We start from the raw sequence: 21,360 nt of genomic DNA, 5'->3' as shown, positions 1-21,360 counted from the left end.
CTGCATGTTATCTGATTTGTCTCCCAAACAGAGGCGTTTAAGAACAGCCTGCTGTTGTTTCCCTATGGCAGAAGCAATCTGGACAGATAAACATTCAGTAATACTAGGTGTTAGTAGATCATGAGTTTGAATACCTTCCTCCTCTGTCCCAGCCACCACTAAATTTACCCAGTGGGCAGTTAGGGAGATGTGACATCCCTGACAATACTTACTCATCCACATATCGGTGGTTATGCGGACCTTGGCATTGATGGCATTGCACAGTATACATCTGATTTGGAGATGGAAAGCTGAACACTGGTGATGGTGATGCTGTCACATCCTCTCTCAGTGAGGAGGCAGGTGGTCCTGTTCATCGAGAGTGGGAGAAAAAGGCTGAGATTGCAGCAGAAGAGGGAGCAGGAGAAGGTTCACATATGTCATGCTTTTTAAGGTGTGTACTCCACTGCACCCCATGCTTGGAATTCAAATGCCTCCACATACAGGTGGTGCCCAGGTTCAGAACATTTAAGTTTCACTTCAGGGCCTGACGTCACAGAGTGCAAGCCACCTTTTGCTTGTCTGCAACACATTCCCTTAAAAGATGACACACCAGGGAGCTTTTGAGCTGTCTTTGATGTGATTATTTCAGTAGTGTGGTGACCAATAACAGCCAACATACTGACTAGGGGCTGCATCCTATGCCTTTGAACCCTGATCTTTTGCTGTGCTTCTTGGCCACCTCCTTTTCATCCAAACTGTGCATATTGCTAATATGGCTTCTGTTCCATGTGGAGTCTAGGACCTCATCATCCTCCCATCATCTTTCACAGACTTCTAAACCCTGCCCTAGATGCCGATATAGCTGAAAGCAGTGATGGAGGAGAGAGCATCAGATGGCACTCCCTCTCCCATCACTCCCCCTCTGCTCTTGACTCAGTCCGCGTGCGATGAAGTCACTTTATTGTGTGCCACACTGTGCCAGCAGTGGAGCCTATTAGACATGCTGCAGAAGCCAGAGCAGCGGGGGAATGGGTAGAAGTAAGTATTGTGTGTGCATGCATTATACTGTGTGTGTATATGTTGCAGTATTTCTCCACCATCTGTGGACGGGCAGTACTCACTTGGCCGGTCGTTGAGGCATATGCTGGGACACTCAGGGTTAAAACAAAAGTTCATTTGGTTTATTAATACATAACATAAACCGAATCTCAGGTACTTGGTAACATGCAGTACCCTGTGCCCCGTGAGGGGGGCTTCAGTATACTCTAGGAGGGGGGCTGCATTATATTCTGAGGTAGGCTGCAGTATACTTTTAGGGGGGCCGCAGTATACTATGAGGGGGGCTACATTATACTCTATGAGGGTGGCTGCATTATACTCTATCCAGAACCATGAGTAGTGCATTATACTATATGTACTACATGGGTCCTGCTTTATACTATATCGAGGACTATCTGTACCCATCATTCAGCCTCATCCGGTGTAAAGAAACTCGGGAACAAGCGTGGAATGACTTCAATATTGTCGATCATGCTTGTTTAATGGCCTGAACTCAGCACATGTAAATACAACCGAAATGTTTCTGTGTGATGGTGCAATATGTGAGTATTTAGGGCCCCACTTTAAACTTTGTCTAAAACTGGCCAGGTCCTCAAGTGCCATCTGTACCCTTTCTGTAGTGGACCAGGTAGAAGATAATGCAACAGGACCCACTCTCAGCCATTCAATCTAACACCTTTCAACATCTTGTGGCCTCACCATTCATGCCACACTATTTGGGCCTACAAAAGGTCGCATAGCATCCTATCGCCTGTGTGCACCAGAGGAAGGTGTTGTACAGAAAGGTCACATCTTCTCCCTGCATCAGCTACATCAACACCACTATCATCTGATACACCAACACCACCACATCCACATCCTTTATTTGATGTGCTCCTCATTTTTGGAAGTGATTTTCCTAAACACTACTTGCAAAGATATAGATTTATTTATTTGCAACAGTACTAGGAAACACACAGCAGTTCCGAAAAATTGGCAACTTGATGGCTCATGCCAGTTATTTATTTCTCAGACTGCTAAAAAACACAAACCAGTCCAGAAAAAAATATTTTTTGGGCTTAGAAATGGCACCGAAATGGCAGCTGATGTCATTTGTTTATTTGCTAAATTACTAGAAAACACACAGCAGACCTAAAAAATTTGTTACTTAGCCTACAAATGGAAACTTGACAGCTGATTCCAATTCTTTATTTTTCCCAGAGCACTAAAAACACACAGTGGTCAGGAAAAATTATTTGTTTGGCCTACTAATTGCAATAAGAAGGAAGATGCCAATTATTTATTTCTCAGACTACTTGAAAACTTTAAAATTTATTTAAATAATTTAAAAATATGGTGTGGGGGTATTCTTGATAACCAGCCTTGCTAAAGCTGACATCTGAAGAAACCCATGTCTTTTTTTATCATTTGTAGCGCAGGCACCATCTTATGAATACTACCACCAGAGGCGCCTACTCTCGCTGTTATTAGTGATAGTAGATCTATGCTAATGGGAGTAGTAGTCCCATCAGCCATCACCTGTGACTGGAGGTAAAGATTTTACCTCCGGTCACAGCTGTGGACTCACCGTCATCTGACAGTGAGGGGGCCGCAGCGCTCTGTTCAGCGGTAATGATCTTACCGCCATTCAGAGTCGCCAGTGTTTCTTGAGCTGATTTGCAGATGACAGTGCAAGAAACACCTGTTTTCAGGGTGCTGAACCTGAACAGTAACACAAACTTCCTAGTGAAGTCCGTTTTCTGGGTTCATGCCTGAACAGTAGGTGTGCGGTACGGACCCCGATTGCTATTGTTGGAGGTCGCCCATCTCTAGTGAAGTGTTCAATACATATGCCATCTGCTTTATATATATACTGTATATACAGGGGCATAACTACAATAGGTGCAGGGGTTTCAATCGCACCCCGGCCCTGGAGCTTAGGGGGCCCTAAAAGTCCCTTTGGCCTTTAGAAAAATACTATTGCTATTAAAGATTTAAAATATTTGGGGACCCCGTTGGAGCTTTTGCATGGGGGCTCATGAGTTTCAAGTTATGCCGCTGTGTATATATATATATATATATATATATATATATATATATATATATATATATATATATATATATATACGGTACATATACATACATAAAATAGCTAAGTCTACTTACCATATCATTTCAAACGTAATGTCCTGAAGCTTCTATGATTAAGATTTGAGGAAATGAGAAGCTAAAAAGTACAGTTCTCAGAATAAATTCTTACAAACAGTTAATAGCCATATTTAATAGCCATGTACATACACTCCGTAATATTGAAATTGCAAGACCAGGCAGGAAAATTGTGGAGCTATGAAACATTATTTAACTTTTTGTTTTATTCAGTATTGAGTAGGAGTGCCAGAAATATATATGATTACATACTTTGGAGGACTTGTATGTCACGCTGTCACAATGAATTAATTTGCCCATAGAAATCATCAATAGCTGGCAGCTCCCTTTGCAAATGTTGACTAGTAGTGACATCCCAGGTATGCTCAATGGGAGAGAGGTCCAGACACCCTGCAGACCATGGAAGCATGTTTAAGCCATGGAGCTGCTCACAGTAGAATAAGAAAAATGGCTTGACATTACTGTTCTGAAAAATGGCTTCTGAGTCATTTTGGAGAAATGGCCATACCTATGGTACCATAAGAAAATCAACATATTGACAAGCTAATATTGAACCAAGAATGAAGACTAGAGTGGTCCAGCTACTGTGCGTCAGATCACAAGACACAATGATGCACTTTGCCCATTTCTTAGTATCCTCAATGCTGAGAAATACAGGCAGTTACTTATTGATAATGCAATAACACCAGGGAGGCATTTGATTAGCTTCAAATTTATTTAAGACATAGCTTCAGTGTACAGAGGAACAAAAAGTCCTGGAATTGATAATATGGTGGGGGGTGAGCAGGTGGGGGGCCCAATCGCCATTGGGGATATGGCCCCATAGGGGTCCTGTGCCTGTGTCAGTGCTGGCACCCATGAATGGGCCCCCCTACTTGCTCAGAGCCCCGTAACTTGCACTTCTTACATCTCCCTTTTCCTGTGCTGTGGCATCTTTAGAGTCATCTGACGGTGATGTTTCAGGTCAGAGGGCACGATGACGTGACTAGTGTGTGCCCTCTGCCTGGACAGTAACAGTGCAGAGAGCTGGAAGATGCCGACGCTGGGGAGTCCGGAGCAATAAGCGGTCCATCACATACTGGAACATTAAATAGAGCCCATAATATATGGAGCATTATATGGGGTCCATCATATTCTGAAGCATCATATAAAGCCCATTAAATATGGAGCATTATATGGGGCCCATCATATACTGGAGCATTACATGTTAGGGCTTGTTAGGTTAGGCTATGGGTTGAACTAGATGGACTTAAAGTCTTCCTTCAACTTTAATAACTATGTTGCTATGTTACTATGTATTATATGGTGCCTATTATATATGGAGCATTATATGGGGCCCATTACATATGGAGAATCATATGGTGTCCATCATATACTGAAGCATCATATGGGGCTCATCATATACTGGAGCAATATATGGGGCTCATAATATACTGACGCAATACATGGGGCTCAACATATACTGGAGCATTATATGGGGCTCATTATACTGTATGGAGTAATATATGGGGCTCATTATATTGTATGGAGCCAATCATGTACTATATGAAGTATTATATAGGGAAAATTATATATGGAGCAATATATGGTGCCCATTATGTATGGAGCACTATACAGTACAGACCAAAAGTTTGGACACACCTTCTCATTTAAAGATTTTTCTGTATTTTCATGACTATGAAAATTGTGCATTTGCACTGAAGGCATCAAAACTATGAATGAACACATGTGGAGTTATATACTTAACAAAAAAGTGTGAAACAAGTGAAATTATGTCTTATATTCTAGGTTCTTCAAAGTAGCCACCTTTTGCTTTGATGACTGCTTTGATCACTCTTGGCATTCTCTTGATGAGCTTCAAGAGGTAGTCACCGGGAATGGTCTTCCAACAATCTTGAAGGCGTTCCCAGAGATGCTTAGCACTTGTTGGCCCTTTTGCCTTCACTCTGTGGTCCAGCTCACCCCAAACCATCTCGATTGGGTTCAGGTCTGGTGACTGTGGAATCCAGGTCATCTGGCGTAGCACTCCATCACTCTCTTTCTTGGTCAAATAGCCCTTACACAGCATGGAGGTGTGTTTGGGGTCATTGTCCTGTTGAAAAATAAATGATGGTCCAACTAAACGCAAACCGGATGGAACAGCATGCCGCTGCAAGATGCTGTGGTAGCCATGCTGGTTCAGTATGCCTTCAATTTTGAATAAATCATCAACAGTGTCAACAGCAAAGCACCCCCACACCATCACACCTCCTCCTCCATGCTTCACGGTGGTAACCAGGCATGTAGAGTCCATCCGTTCACCTTTTCTGCTTCACACAAAGACACGGTGGTTGGAACCAAAGATCTCAAATTTGGACTCATCAGACCAAAGCACAGATTTCCACTGGTCTAGTGTCCATTCCTTGTGTTTTTTAGCCCAAACAAGTCTCTTCTGCTTCTTGCCTATCCTTAGCAGTGATTTCTAGCAGCTATTTTACCATGAAGGCCTGCTGCACAAAGTCTCCTCTTAACAGTTGTTGTAGAAATGTGTCTGCTGCTAGAACTCTGTGTGGCATTGACCTGGTCTCTAATCTGAGCTGCTGTTAACCTGCGATTTCTGAGGCTAGTGACTGGGATAAACCTATCATCAGAAGAAGAGGTGACTCTTGGTCTTCCTTTCCTGGGGCAGTCTTCATGTGAGCCAGTTTCTTTGTAGCGCTTGATGGTTTTTGCCACTGCACTTGGGGATACTTTCAAAGTTTTCCCAATTTTTAGAACTGAATGACCTTCATTTCTTAAATTAATGATGGGCACTCGTTTTTCTTTACTTAACTGCTTTTTTCTTGCTATAATGCAAATTCTAACAGTCTATTCAGTAGGACTATCAGCTGTGTATCCACCAGACTTCTGCACAACACAACTGATGGTCCCAACACCATATATAAGACAAGAAATCCCACTTATTAAACCTGACAGGGCACACCTGTGAAGTGAAAACCATTCCCGATGACTACCTCTTGAAGCTCATCAAGGGAATGCCAAGAGTGTGCAAAGTAGTCATCAAAGCAAAAGGTGGCTACTTTGAAGAACCTAGAATATAAGACATAATTTCAGTTGTTTCACACTTTTTTGTTAAGTATATAATTCCACATGTGTTAATTCATAGTTTTGATGCCTTCAGTGTGAATGTACAATTTTCATAGTCATGAAAATACAGAAAAATCTTTAAATGAGAAGGTTTGTCCAAACTTTTGGTCTGTACTGTATGTAGCCCATCATATACTGGAGCATTATATGGGGCTCATCATATACTGTATGGAGCCTCAGATGGGGCCTATTCTGTATGGAGCATCAGGTGGGGCCCATCATATACTGTATGCAGCATTATGGCAGCACAGTGGTGCAGTGGTTAGCACAGCAGCCTTGCAGCGCTGGAGTCCTGGGTTCAAACCCCACTAAGGACAACATCTGCAAAGAGTTTGTATGTTCTCTCCATGTTTGCGTGGGTTTCCTCCCACATTCCAAAGACATACTGATAGGGAATTTAGATTGTGAGCCCCAACAGGACAGTGATGATAATGTGTGCAAACTGTAAAGTGCTGCAGAATATCTTAGCGCGATATAAAAATAAAGATTATCATTATTATTATTATATGTCATCCATTATTCTGTATGGAACAATATATGGGTCTCATAATTCTGTATGGAGCACTATGTGGTGCCCATAATACTGTATGGAGCAATATATGGGGCTCATTTTTCTGTATGGAGCACTATGTGGGCCCATAAGACTGAATGGAGCAATATATGGGGCTCATTATTCTGTATGGAGCACTATGTGGTGCTCATAATACTGCATGGAGTAATATAAGGGGCTTAGTATTCTGCATGGATCACTATGAGGTGCCCATAATATTGTATGAAGGACTATACTGTCCAGTTTCAGAGCTATTATCAATTTTATAATAGACTAGCTGAAGAGCCCGGCGTTGCCCAGGCATAGAAACTAAGTGTGGTTAGTTATAACAAATTATAATGATTATATTGCACATAAAAACATTTCACATCATATATTCAACACTACAGATTTGCAACACAAATTAACTAAATGATTACCCAAGTATTGATAGTATTTTATTTTCAACTCATTCAAGAGCCTTTTGATAAACAACATTTTTGGTTTTTCCTTCCGGTGCAAAGATGAACAGATTTTTGGCAGTTCCAACTCTTGAACAGGCCATGTAAAGTTGACAATGAGAAAAGCATGGAGATTGAAAATCGATCCCTACTACTTTCAAGAACTGTCTCTGAGCCTTGTTAATGGACATTGCAAATGCCAGTCAAACTGGAAACTGGAAGCGTTTAAAATCAAAAGGCAAATCAGATGGAATGAATGTAATTCTTGGAAAGAAAATGTCCTCTCCTTTGGCATATCCTGTCAAAATGGTTGCTTCAATTGCATGTGTAAACAGGTTCTTAATCAAAAGTCTTGCATAGTGATGAGTGAGCATTAAAATGCTCGGAGGCTCGTTCCTCGGGTCGAGAAAATTGGAATACTCGGGTACTCGATCCGAGCAACGAGCCCAATGTAAGTCTATGGGAAATCTGAGTATTTTTACCGTGATCCCCTGGGGGTCCTTTTAAGGTCTAGAAACATCTGACAATGATGGAAACACTGCTCAGATGACATGGGAACATCATGGGGATCACCCCTGGAAGTATTTCTGACTCCAAGATCACAGCTGTTTGAGCTGTGGTCAGAGTTTCGAGCCATTTTTACAGGTGCACCAAACAAAATACAAAAACGAAACCAAATTTGGTTTAGCTGGGAATCATGTTAAGGTACATCCTTTCCAGGGTAGTGACTTATATATAAGGCAAAATAATTAACCCCAGACCAAAATGTTCCTCCACTACTTGGGCTATGTTCACACGCAGCAATTTTTATGCATTTTTCAACTTTAACATTGCATTCACCCAATACAAATGCATTCACTGAGAAATGTCATTGTAACATTTAACAACCCTATCTGGCCATGTGGTGTGTGATACATAAGGAGACACATCTTGGTTCATTTATGAAGGAGGGACTCTTAAATTCACAAAGCCTATTTTTAGAGGGGCATCAGGCGGCATTAATATTCTTAAAGGGCCATTATTAAACCGTGGGTCTCCTATGCTGTTATTGTCTATGCAATGAGTGGCTGGGCTGCCAACAATTACAGTGCATTCCAATACCCCTTTCACAAGAGGTACAGGAGGGCTTCCTGAAAAAAATGTTGCATTGAATGCAAGGCCTGCCCTGCTATCAATTCATATGCACCCCGATAAGTCTTTGAACCCAGATACTGGATGGCCACAGGAAAACCCACTTCACATTATTCAGCTGGTCCTGCCATCCTGTTTTCTTATGTATTAACTGCAAGGTCTGCCCTGCTACCAAGTCATGTGCACCTCAAAAAACCCTTGAACCCAGGTACTGGTTGGCCACAGTAAAACCCACTTCACATTCTTCAGTTGGTCCTGCCATACTGTTTTCTCATGTATTAACTGCAAGGCCACTCCTGCTGCCAAGTCATATGCACCCCAATAAGCCTTTGAACCCAGGTACTGGAAGGTCACAGGAAAACCCACTTCAAATTCTTCAGTATGCCCTGCCTTACTGTTTCCTTATGCATTGAATGCAAGGGCCACCTTGACCCAAATTTGCACGCACCCCAGTCCCCCTTGGAATAAACATGGAGGAGTGCCTCATAAAAAAAACTGTCACATTACAAAGGAGCGGGTTTCCTAGACTCGTAATGCCCATACACTAAGTGTATGGGCTGACAAACATTTCCCCATGGGGGTACATTTTTTAACAATAGTTAATGGGGATCACAGACACCCTTGCCAAAAAATTGATTGTCTGTAGCAGCACGGAACATGTGAACCCTGATGATCTAGTGCTGGAAAATGATGAAAGGTGGAGGAAAGCCTCATTAAAAATTAGGCCCAATTTAAAGGAGAGGGTCTCCTAGACGTGTAATGCCAATAAACTAAGTGTATGGGCTGACAAACATTTCCCCATGGGGGGTAAATGTTTAAAAAATATTTAATGGGGATCATAGACACCCTTGTGAAAAAAGTGACTGTCTGTAGCAGCATGGAACACGAGAACCCTGGTGATCTAGTGCTGGAAAATTATGAGAGGTGGAGGAAGGCCTCATTAAAAACTAGGCACAATTTAAAGGAGTGTGTCTCCTAGACTTGTAAAGCCCATACATGCAGTGCATGGGCTGACAAACATTTCCCCAAGGGGGATACATTTTAAAAATATACTATGGGCATCATAGGCACTCTTGCCAAAAATTGGACTGCCTGTAGAGGCACAGAAGACATTGAGCCTGGTGACCTAGTGGTGGAGAATGAGGAGACATAAAGATAAATCATACTGAAATAAAAAAAAAATATGTGAATCCACAGATGAAAGTAAATAACAAAAGGGTGGGGTGAACACAGGTTCATATATCTGATGCCAGATTGTGTCCAACAAGAAATGTTTATCCCTACCAACAGCTCAGAGACAGGGATATATTAAAAAAATATATATAATAGTATTTCAATAGTTTCATATTGTAGAGGTATGCACTGGGTCATAAAAAGACGGTGCAGAGATATTAAAACTGGAATATATAAGAATACATGGGAAAAATATAAGTACATCTCATTATGATGACAGTTCCCCCTGGGGGTGTGTATTTTGGTTTCTAATTAGTAACGGGCAAAAGAAAAACACCCTTGCAAAAAAATTGAGTGACTTCACGGAATATGTTCACCCTGGTGTTGTACTGGTTGTGAATGATGAGGATGAAGATAAGGAGGAGGATAACACCAAACAGACAAAATGAGGAAGAGGATAGCCATATGTGGTTAGGTAGAGGTGCATGACAATACACCTCCACAAAAAAGACAATGTATTAGAGGTTATGTTTCACTGTTTTCGCTTGGTGGTGTACAGAAATCTTGCCCAATCCAGCCCTTGTTCATTTTTATAAGAGTCAGCCTGTCAGCATTTTCAGTTGACAGGCGGATGAGCTTATCTGTTATTATTCCACCAGCGGCACTAAAAACCTGCTCTGACAGAATGCTAGCAGCAGGGCAGGCCAGGACCTCCAAGGCGTAGAGAGCCAGTTCATGCCACGTGTCCACCTTGGATACCCAATAATTAAAAGGCACAGAGGATACACGGAGGATGTTTGTACAATCTGCAAGGTACTCCCTCAGCATCTTCCCAAACATTGCACTTCTTGTGACAGCACCCCTTGCCTCTGTGCCGGCACGATGGGAGGGTCTGAGAAAACTGTCCCAGAACTTTGCCGTTGTTCCCCTGCCTGAGCTGGATTGTACTTGTGTCTCTCTCGCTTGGACTCCTTGGTTGTACAACAAACTCTGACGTCTGCTGCCAGCGTTCTCACATGGGAATTTTCTAAGTAATTCCACTACAAGGCCCCTCTGGTACTGCAACATTTTAGTACACCTCTCTGCTTCTGGCAGAAGAGATTGAAAGTTCTCCTTGTAGCATGGGTCTAGAAGTGTTACCAACCAGTAATGAGTGTCACCAACATTTTTATAATGCGAGGGTCAAGTGAAACGCAGCGCAACATAAAGTCAGCCATGCGTGCCAGACTGCTAACAGGCAAGACTTCTGTGTCCTCACCAACAGGATGACTGACTATGCTGTCCTCCTCATACTCCTCCTCCCTGTCCTCAGGCCATCCCCACTGAACAGACGGTATGACAGCTGTGCTTGTAGTACCGTCTATAGCGCATGAAAGTAGCTCCTGTTCTTCCTCCTTCTCATCCTCCTCATTGCCTAGCAATCCACGTTGGGAAGACATGAGGCTGCGCTGAGTGTAATCCCCCTGTATGGTTCCTTGTTCCATGTCCTCGTGCTCTGCCTGCAATGCATCCTCTTTAATTGTGAGCAGAAAGGTTTTCAGAATGCTGGGAAGCGGGATGGTGATGCTAGTTATGGCGTCATCACCGCTCACTATCTTGATGCAGTCCTCAAAGTTTTGTAGGATGGTGCACATGTCTGACATCCATGTCCACTCCTGAGGTCTTATGTTTGGAGTCTGAACTGAATATTGACGGCCTTGTTGATGTTGGTAGTCAACAACTGCCCCCTTCTGCTCACAAATCCTTTCCAACATATGCAGCATAGAGTTCCAAAGCGTGGGGACATCACACACCAGTTGGTGTGCCGGAAGCTGCAAATGCTGCTGAAGCACAGCAAGGGTGGCTGAAGAAGTAGCTGACTTTCTAAAATTGGCAGACAGACGGTGTACTTTCACTAACAGATCCGGCAGCTCCGGGTAGCTTTTCGGAAAACGTTGAACCACGAGGTTAAGCACATGGGCCAAGCAAGGTACGTATGTGAGCTCACCTTGCCTCAGAGCCGCCGCCAGGTTCTGGCCATTGTCACACAACACCATGCCTGGCTGTAGGTTCAACGTTGTCATTCAAATATCTTACTGCTCTTTCACTGCTGTCCAAAACTCTTCTGCATTGTGCAGTTTGTCACATATGCAGATTAGCTTCACCACAGCCTGTTGCCACTTGGCTGAGGCAGTGCTGCAGTGCTTCCGGCTTCTGACTGATGTGTTCATTTCAGAGATGGAGGCTGAAGAGGAGGAGGAGGTGCAGGAGCTGTAGACTGTGGGGGCAACACTGATTGACATAGGGCCCGCAATCTTCGGCTTGGGATGTGTTCCATCCCAAGGTCTGACTGGGTCCCGGCTTTCACTATGTTAACCCAGTGTGCCGTCAGTGAGATGTACTGTCCCTGCCCACAAGCACTTGTCCACGTGTCCATGGTTAGGTGGACTTTCCCAGTAACAGCATTGTTGAGGGCATGGGTAATGTTGTGGGACACATGCTGGTGTAATGCCAGCACGGCACACCGGAAGAAATAGAGGTGACTTGGGGAATGAGTACCTTGGGATGGCCACTGCCATCAGGTTGTGGAAAGCTTCCGTCTCAATGAGCCTAACAGGCAACATTTTGAGCACAAGCAGAAGAGAAATGTTAGAATTTAGTACTGTGGCCTGTGGGGCATTGACTGGGTATTTCCGCTTGCGTTCCAATGACTGGGGTATAGACAACTGAAGGCTGGGCTATGACAAGGACATGGACGAGCTTGATGATGGTGCTGTTTGACTGTGGGCAACAACAAGTGCAGGGCTAGAGGCATCTTCACATGCACAGTGGACTGGGGATTGGCTTCTACGCAAAACAGTGGAAAAAGCAGTGGTGTCACCTGCAGACAGTGTTCCTGGATCCTGGGGTTCGGCCAACAAAGTCGGGTGCTTTGCTGCCATGTACCTGATCATGTTGGTGGTGGTCAGGCTGGTAGTTTTGCTACCCATGCTGATGCGGGCATGGCAGGTGCTGCAAATGGCCTGTTTGGGGTTATCAGCAGTCTTTAAAAAATAACTTGGGAAGATCGAACAGTTGGAATGGCAACTTCCCTCATGTTTGTGTTACGGGGAATGGATACACGCCTTCTGTCTGTGGCCACCACACTGCTTCTTCCTACCTGTTGAGGTGATATGCCTCCTTCCCCATGTGTGCTGCTGTCCTTGCTCTGCATGTCCTCCTGCCAGGTTGGGTCAGTCACTATGTCATCCACCACCTTGTCTTCCACATCCACACCCTGCTCCTCCTCCTGACTTTCTGGCAATTGTCTCATAATTGTCCACCTCTTGTAACACTTTCCAACCATCGCCTTCGTGTGACCGTGCCTGGTCAAAGCTTTGGGCATCGCTACATGCGATCTCATCTGGCCCCACTTCAAGTCGACCGGCCGAGAGTCCAGAATCTTGAAATGGAAAACTGAACAGCTCTTCAGAGTGTCCAAGTGTGGGATCAGTTGTCTCAGGGCACCTAGCATGGTGGGAGGAAGGAGGATCAGGGTGAGGAATATCCAGGCCACACTCACGGCTACTCAGACTTGACCGTGACCTTGTGGAAGACATGGTGATGGTGGTTGCTACGTGACTGGAAGCATTATAGGCTATCCAACCAACAACCGTTTCACAATGCTCTAGCTTCAATAGTGGTGTGCTGTGGTCCCCTATAAACTGAGACAGGAAGGTCGAGCGAGAAGATGTGGGTCTTTGTTGTGGCCCACTTTCACCTTTGCCACGGCCTCGTCCTCTGCATGCACCATCAACGTCATGTCCACTTCCTCATCTCTTGCCTTGCCCATTTTAAATGGACTACTGCACTATTTCCAAAGCTCAACACAAATGTATTTATTTGGAGCTAAATGATATCTGATCAGTATGCCTGCAAAGCTACGATTTTTCAAACAAAAACACCATGCCTCAGCCTGACATAACAGACTGTATTACATTTGTTTGGGCTTTTTGGTGAATTTAAAAATAAAAAAAAAGATTGGCACAAGAATAGCACACAGAACTATGCTACGTATGCCTGCTGAAATACGATTTTTCTAAACCTGATACAACAGAACTCAGCATGACATAACAGACTGTATTAACTTTTTTTAGGGTTTTGTATCATTAAAAAAAAAATAAAAAAAATAACAAGGCTAGCAGACAGAACTATGAAACTTATGCCTGTCAAGCTACCATTTTTCCTCCACAGATACAACAGGCCTCAGTCTCACATAACAGACTGTCCTAAATGTTTTGGGGGGTTTTGTAGAATTTTTTTTAAATACAAAATAGTGCTGTATATAAGTAGAGTAACAGACAGCAAAAACAGTGGAAAACCGGCCTAAAATGCCCAGACTTGGAGCACGCAGATATATGATGCCTGTCACAGAAATACAACACTGCCAAATATGTGGCCTGTATTTTTTTAATGCAAAATAGTGCTAAAACCACTAAGGCCTAAAATGCGCAAACTTGGAGCATGCAGATAAATGTGGCCTTGATTAATTTTGGCACAATAACAAGTTGGCTATGACACAAAAAAAATGGTAGATTTTCACGTTCTTCGATTACAATAATGTGGCTGCAGTAGGCAGCGTGACCACGCAAATAAATGTTGAAATAAGGGGGCTATGGATTGCTTTAGAATAAAAGGAGCAGGTAAAAGGTGAACAAAAAAAGCCACAGAAAACTGCAGCTAGGTATATATTACATAACCAGCAGCAGCAGACAGTACTCGAGCTTTTGGAGGTATGCAGTGAGAGCTATGTCCTCACATACAGTACCTGCATGTGCCTTGCATTGATGTGGATATGTGCACATAGACTCCCCTGCCTACCTAGCACTGCAATCTAGGGACCCCTGAATTAGCCCTAAAAAGGACTGTTGGCTCCTCAGGAGTTGTGGACTGAACAGTTGTACATGTACACTAACTATTAAAAGGACAGATCTGACCCTATCTCAGCAGAAGCTCCCCCTACACTCGTTAAGTCTGGAGCAGAACGCAGTGAGCAGGGCGGCACCAGGTCTCTTATAGATCTGATGATGCTGTGTGACCAGCCAATCACTGTAATACCACAACAAAGATGGCTGCGGCATTACAGTGCATGGATGACAATCCCTGCACTGTTATTGGCGCTCTAAAGAGCATCAGAATTGCAGGGTGGACACCCGAGCCCCCACTGAATAATCCCTGAAATACTCGGTGCTCGCCGGGTACACCGAGCATAGTGATACTTGGGCGAGTACCGAGTAGTGGCGAGCACATTCGCTCATCACTAGTCTTGTTCCATTACACAGCTTTGGTGGATCTAAATTTCTCAACAGCAGATCAACAGCAGAATTGGTGCTCAAGGTTTTAGAAAGTGTTTATGCGGGTTGTGTATCTATTCCTATCCTGTGTGATACTGTCTGCTAAGCTGTGTATCTAATCCTATCCTATGTGTTACTGTCTGCTGAGCTGTGCATCTAATCCTATCCTGTGTGATCCTGTGTGCTGAGCTGTGTATCTAATGCTTTCCTGTGTGATAGTCTGCTGCGCCATGTATCTAATCCTCACCTGTGTGATACTGTCTGCTGAGCCGTGTATCTAATCATATTCTGCGTGTTACTGTCTGCTGAGCTGTGTATCTAATCCTATCCTGTGTGATACGGTCTGCTGAGCTGTGTATCTATTCCTATCCTGTGTTATACTGTCTGTTGAGCTCTGTATCTAATCCTATCCTGTGTGATTGTCTGCTGAGCTGTGTATCTAATCATATTCTGCGTGTTACTGTCTGCTGAGCTGTGTATCTAATCCTATCCTGTGTGATACTGTCTGCTGAGCTGTGTATCTATTCCTATCCTGTGTTATACTGTCTGTTGAGCTCTGTATCTAATCCTATCCTGTGTGATTGTCTGCTGAGCTGTGTATCTAATCATATTCTGCGTGTTACTGTCTGCTGAGCTGTGTATCTAATCCTATCCTGTGTGATACTGTCTGCTGAGCTGTGTATCTATTCCTATCCTGTGTTATACTGTCTGTTGAGCTCTGTATCTAATCCTATCCTGTGTGATAGTCTGCTGAGCTGTGTATCTAATCATATTCTGCGTGTTACTGTCTGCTGAGCTGTGTATCTAATCCTATCCTGTGTGATACTGTCTTCTGAGCTATGCATCTAATCATATCTTGTATAACACTGTCTGCTGAGCTGTGTATCTAATCCTATCCTGTGTGATACTGTCTTCTGAGCTGTGTATATAATCCTATCCTGTGTTTTACTGTCTGTTGAGCTGTGTATCTAATCCTATCCTGTGTTACTGTCTGCTGAGCTGTGTATCTAATCCTCTCCTGTAAGATACTGTGCTGAGATGTGTATCTAATCCTTTCCTGTGTAATACTGGCTGCTGAGCCGTGTATCGAATCCTATCCTGTGCGATACTGTCTGCTGACCTCTGTATCTAATCCTATCCTGTGTGATAGTCTGCTGAGCCGTGTATCTAATCTTATTCTGTGTGATACTGTCTGCTGAGCTGTGTATGTATTCTGATCCTGTGTGATACTGTCTGTTGAGTGGGTGGGGCTACTTGGAGTGGGTGTGGCTTGATACATACACACATACACTCACCTTTATATATTATATATATCACTCATGTAATGTAAGAAGTAAGTGAAATCTTTGGCATTGTACTATAGCTATATTTGTATCTGTGCATCATGATGTGCAGTGTGTGTTAAAGGGGCCCCTGAGACTCTTTTGTCCAGGGCCCACAAAAACCTGATTCTGAGACTACATGAAGAAACAAAGGGATTTTCAAAAGAATAAAACCATAGAAGATATGTACTTAGTTCTCCAAGGTATTTGGAGCAACCTCTCTACCGAGTTCCTTCAAAAACTGGGTGCAAGTGCACAATAAAGAATTAAGATTTATATGCTGTTTGAAGGCAAAGGGAATTCACACTTATTCATTTTGCATTTTATTTCTATTTTGTAATTTAATGATCATCCCAGAAAAGTATGCCCTGGTCTATTAAGACTTGCATTGTACATGCCAGTCTCAGTGAAGAGGCATGATGGAGTAAGATGAATGATTTAGATGTGTCACACAATTGGTGAGCATCTCCATGTGCCTCACAAGAAATATTACTCTTGTCAGAGACTGGAGAAAGATTTCTGAAGTAAGGTATACCTCGGCTAAACACTAATTACAAAAGTGGGCAATGCCATGATACCTGTTCCGCCACAGATTCAACCAAGGGGAGCTAGCCAAAACTGACCTCATAATATCAAAAATCTCAAAACATTAGGTGTCTTATGGAAAAAAATCTGTCATATAAAACTTAAGGAATAAGTCTAATATTGTTTACTCATATTTAAATGAAGTAAAATGTTTTCAGACTTGGATTCTACACTGATTCTTATTTGATTTTACATTTAAAAAAAACAATATGTGCTTCCCATGTTGCTGCTATCGAGTCAATTCAATTGACAGTCTCGATTTTCCACAGTGAGAACTAGCTGTGTTTAAGCATCGAAAGAGTTAATTTTTAAAGTGAGAATATTTTCAAGATTGCTTAACATTTTAATATTTCGGGGAGTAGCATCAATAATATTTTCTATAACATGTATGCATTGACCCCACACTTTTGAGTATTTCTTACATTAATGGAACATACATGCTGTGTCTCAGCATGGTGTGTTTCTCATGCGTTGGTTGAGAGCATAATAAACTGTGCCAATTAGAGAGTCTCATGTTTTATAAGTGAGCATTGGCAACCCTGATGAGTTCTTTTCCACAATAATTTAACATTGATATTGTGTATCTTGCTTTAACCCCTTAACGACCGCCGATACGCCTTTTAACGGCGGCCGCTAAGGGTACTTAAACCACAGCGCCGTTAATTAACGGCGCTGTGGAAAAAGTGAATAGCGCCCCCCAGAGTCGGATTTTCTCTGGGGTCTCGGTTGCCGAGGGTAGCCGAGACCCCAGAGAACATGATTCGGGGGGTTTTTACCGACCCCCGAGTTGCGATCGCCGGTAATTAACCGTTTACCGGCGGTCGCAACAAAAAAAAAAAAAACGCGATTTGCCGTTTAATTTCTCTGTCCTCCGATGTGATCGCACATCGGAGGACAGAGAAATGTGGTCCCCGATGGCCCCCAATAGCCCCCCAATACTTACCTACCTCCCCCGGTGCTCCTCGTGTCTCCCCATGGGCGCCGCCATCTTTTTTCCGGGAAAAAATGGCGGGCGCACGCGCAGTACGCCCGCCGCCCGGCACCCGGATGTTCTTTGGGGTCTCGGCTGCCGGGGGTAGCCGAGACCCCAAAGAACATGATCGGGGTCGATTTGCACCGACCCCTGCTTTGCGATCGCCGGTAATTAACAGTTTACCGGCGACCGCAAAAAAAAAAAAAAAAAAAAAAAAAAGCGATCAGTTATTTCTCTGTCCTCTGATGTGATCGCACATCAGAGGACAGAGAAATAGGGGGATTCGGGGACCCTATCATACTCACCCGGGGTCCCTGGGTCCTCTTCTGTCTTCTCCTGCCAGCCGGCTTTTTCATCATGGCGGGCGCATGCGCAGTGCGCCCGCTATCTGCTGCCATCTGCCGGCCGGCAGGAGAAGACAAGTTGGGGCTAAAATTAGGGTTAGGGTTAGGGTTAGAGTTAGGGTTAGGGTTGGGGCTAAATTTAGGGTTAGGGTTAGGGCTAGGGTTAGGGTTAGGCTACTTTCACACTAGCGTTTTTTGGCTTCCGTCGCAATGCGTCGTTGGAGAAAAAACGCATCCTGCAAAAGTGCTTGCAGGATGCGTTTTTTCTCCATTGGCTTGCATTAGCGACGCATTGCGACGGATTGCCACATGTCGCATCCGTCGTGCGACGGATGCGTCGTGCTTCGGCGGACCGTCGACACAAAAAAAACTACATGTAACTTTTTTGTGCGACGTGTCCTACATATTTCAGTGCCACGTGCCACGTATTTAAGTGACACGTGCCACGTATCAAAGTGCCACGTGCCACATATTTCAGTGCCACGTATCAAAGTGCCACGTGCCACGTATCAAAGTGCCACGTGCCACGTATCAAAGTGCCACGTGCCACGTATCAAAGTGCCACGTGCCACGTATCAAAGTGCCACGTGCCACATATTTCAGTGCCACGTGCCACGTATCAAAGTGCCACGTGCCACGTATCAAAGTGCCACGTGCCACGTCTTTCAGTGCCACGTGCCACGTATTTAAGAGACACGTGCCACGTATCAAAGTGCCACGTGCCACATATTTCAGTGCCACGTGCCACGTATTTAAGTGACACGTGCCACGTATCAAAGTGCCACGTGCCACATATTTCAGTGCCACGTATCAAAGTGCCATGTGCCACGTATCAAAGTGCCACGTGCCACGTATCAAAGTGCCACGTGCCACGTATCAAAGTGCCACGTGCCACGTATCAAAGTGCCACGTGCCACATATTTCAGTGCCATGTATCAAAGTGCCACGTGCCACGTATCAAAGTGCCACGTGCCACATCTTTCAGTGCCACGTGCCACGTATTTAAGAGACATGTGCCACGTATCAAAGTGCCACGTGCCACATATTTCAGTGCCACGTATTTAAGTGACACGTGCCACGTATCAAAGTGCCACGTATCACGTATTTCAGTATTTATGGATCGGGTTGAGATTAGGGTTAGGGCTGTGTTGGGGTTAGGGTTGGAGTTAGAATTGGGGGGTTTCCACTGTTTAGGTACATCAGGGGGTCTCCAAACACGACAGCCAATTTTGCGCTAAAAAAGTCAAATGGTACTCCCTCCCTTCTGAGCTCTGCCGTGCGCCCAAACAGTGGTTTACCCCCACATATGGGGCATCAGCGTACTCGGGATAAATTGGACAACAACTTTTGGGGTCCAATTTCTCCTGTTACCCTTGTGAAAATAAAAACTTGGGGGCTAAAAATCTTTTTTGTTGGAAAAAAATATATTTTTTTATTTTCACTACTCTGCATTATAAATTTCTGTGAAGCACTTGAGCTTTCAAAGTTCTCACCACATATCTAGATAAGTTCCTTAGGGGGTCTAGTTTCCAAAATTTGGTCAATTGTGGGGGTTTCTACTGTTTAGGTACATTAGGGGTCTGCAAACGCAACATAACGCCTGCAGACAATTCTATCAAAGTCTGCATTCCAAAATGGCGCTCCTTCCCTTCCGAGCTCTGCCGTGCGCCCAAACAGTGGTTTACCCCCACATATGGGGTACCAGCATACTCAGGACAAATTGGACAACAACTTTTGGGGTCCAATTTCTCTTGTTACCCTTGTGAAAATAAAAATTTGGGGGCTAAAAAAATCTTTTTTGTGGGAAAAAAAATATTTTTTATTTTCACTACTCTGCATTATAAACTTCTGTGAAGCACTTGGGCATTCAAAGTTCTCACCACATATCTAGATAAGTTCCTTGGGGGGTCTATTTTCCAAAATGGGGTCACTTGTTGGGGGTTTCTACTGTTTAGGTACATTAGGGGTCTGCAAAGGCAACATAACGCCCGCAGACAATTCTATCAAAGTCTGCATTCCAAAATGGCACTCCTTCCCTTCCGAGCTCTGCCGTGCGCCCAAACAGTGGTTTACCCCCACATATGGGGTACCAGCATACTCAGGACAAATTGGACAACAACTTTTGGGGTCCAATTTCTCTTGTTACCCTTGTGAAAATAAAAACTTGGGGGCTAAAAAATCTTTATTGTTAAAAAATATATATTTTTTATTTTCACTACTCTGCATTATAAACTTCTGTGAAGCACTTGGGCATTCAAAGTTCTCACCACATATCTAGATAAGTTCCTTGGGGGGTCTATTTTCCAAAATGGGGTCACTTGTTGGGGGTTTCTACTGTTTAGGTACATTAGGGGTCTGCAAAGGCAACATAACGCCCGCAGACAATTCTATCAAAGTCTGCATTCCAAAATGGCGCTCCTTCCCTTCCGAGCTCTGCCGTGCGCCCAAATAGTGGTTTACCCCCACATATGGGGTACCAGCATACTCAGGACAAATTGGACAACAACTTTTGGGGTCCAATTTCTCTTGTTACCCTTGTGAAAATAAAAATTTGGGGGCTAAAAAAATCTTTTTTGTGGGAAAAAAAATATTTTTTATTTTCACTACTCTGCATTATAAACTTCTGTGAAGCACTTGGGCATTCAAAGTTCTCACCTCATATCTAGATAAGTTCCTTGGGGGGTCTATTTTCCAAAATGGGGTCACTTGTTGGGGGTTTCTACTGTTTAGGTACATTAGGGGTCTGCAAAGGCAACATAACGCCCGCAGACAATTCTATCAAAGTCTGCATTCTAAAATGGCACTCCTTCCCTTCCGAGCTCTGCCGTGCACCCAAACAGTGGTTTACCCCCACATATGGGGTACCAGCATACTCAGGACAAATTGGACAACAACTTTTGGGGTCCAATTTCTCTTGTTACCCTTGTGAAAATAAAAACTTGGGGGCTAAAAAATCTTTATTGTTAAAAAATATATATTTTTTATTTTCACGACTCTGCATTATAAACTTCTGTGATGCACTTGGGCATTCAAAGTTCTCACTACACATCTAGATAAGTTCCATGGGGGGTCTAGTTTCCAAAATGGGGTCACTTTTGGGGGGTTTCTGCTGTTTAGGCACATCAGGGGCTCTCCAAACGCGACATGGCGTCCGATCTCAATTCCAGTCAATTTTGCATTGAAAAGTCAAATGGCGCTCCTTTGCTTCCGAGCTCAGC

This window comes from Ranitomeya variabilis, chromosome 3 (assembly GCF_051348905.1).
Source record: "Ranitomeya variabilis isolate aRanVar5 chromosome 3, aRanVar5.hap1, whole genome shotgun sequence".
Classification (NCBI taxonomy): Eukaryota; Metazoa; Chordata; class Amphibia; order Anura; family Dendrobatidae; genus Ranitomeya; species Ranitomeya variabilis.
The sequence above is the reverse complement of the archived record's forward strand: the minus strand, read 5'-3'. Positions refer to the sequence as shown.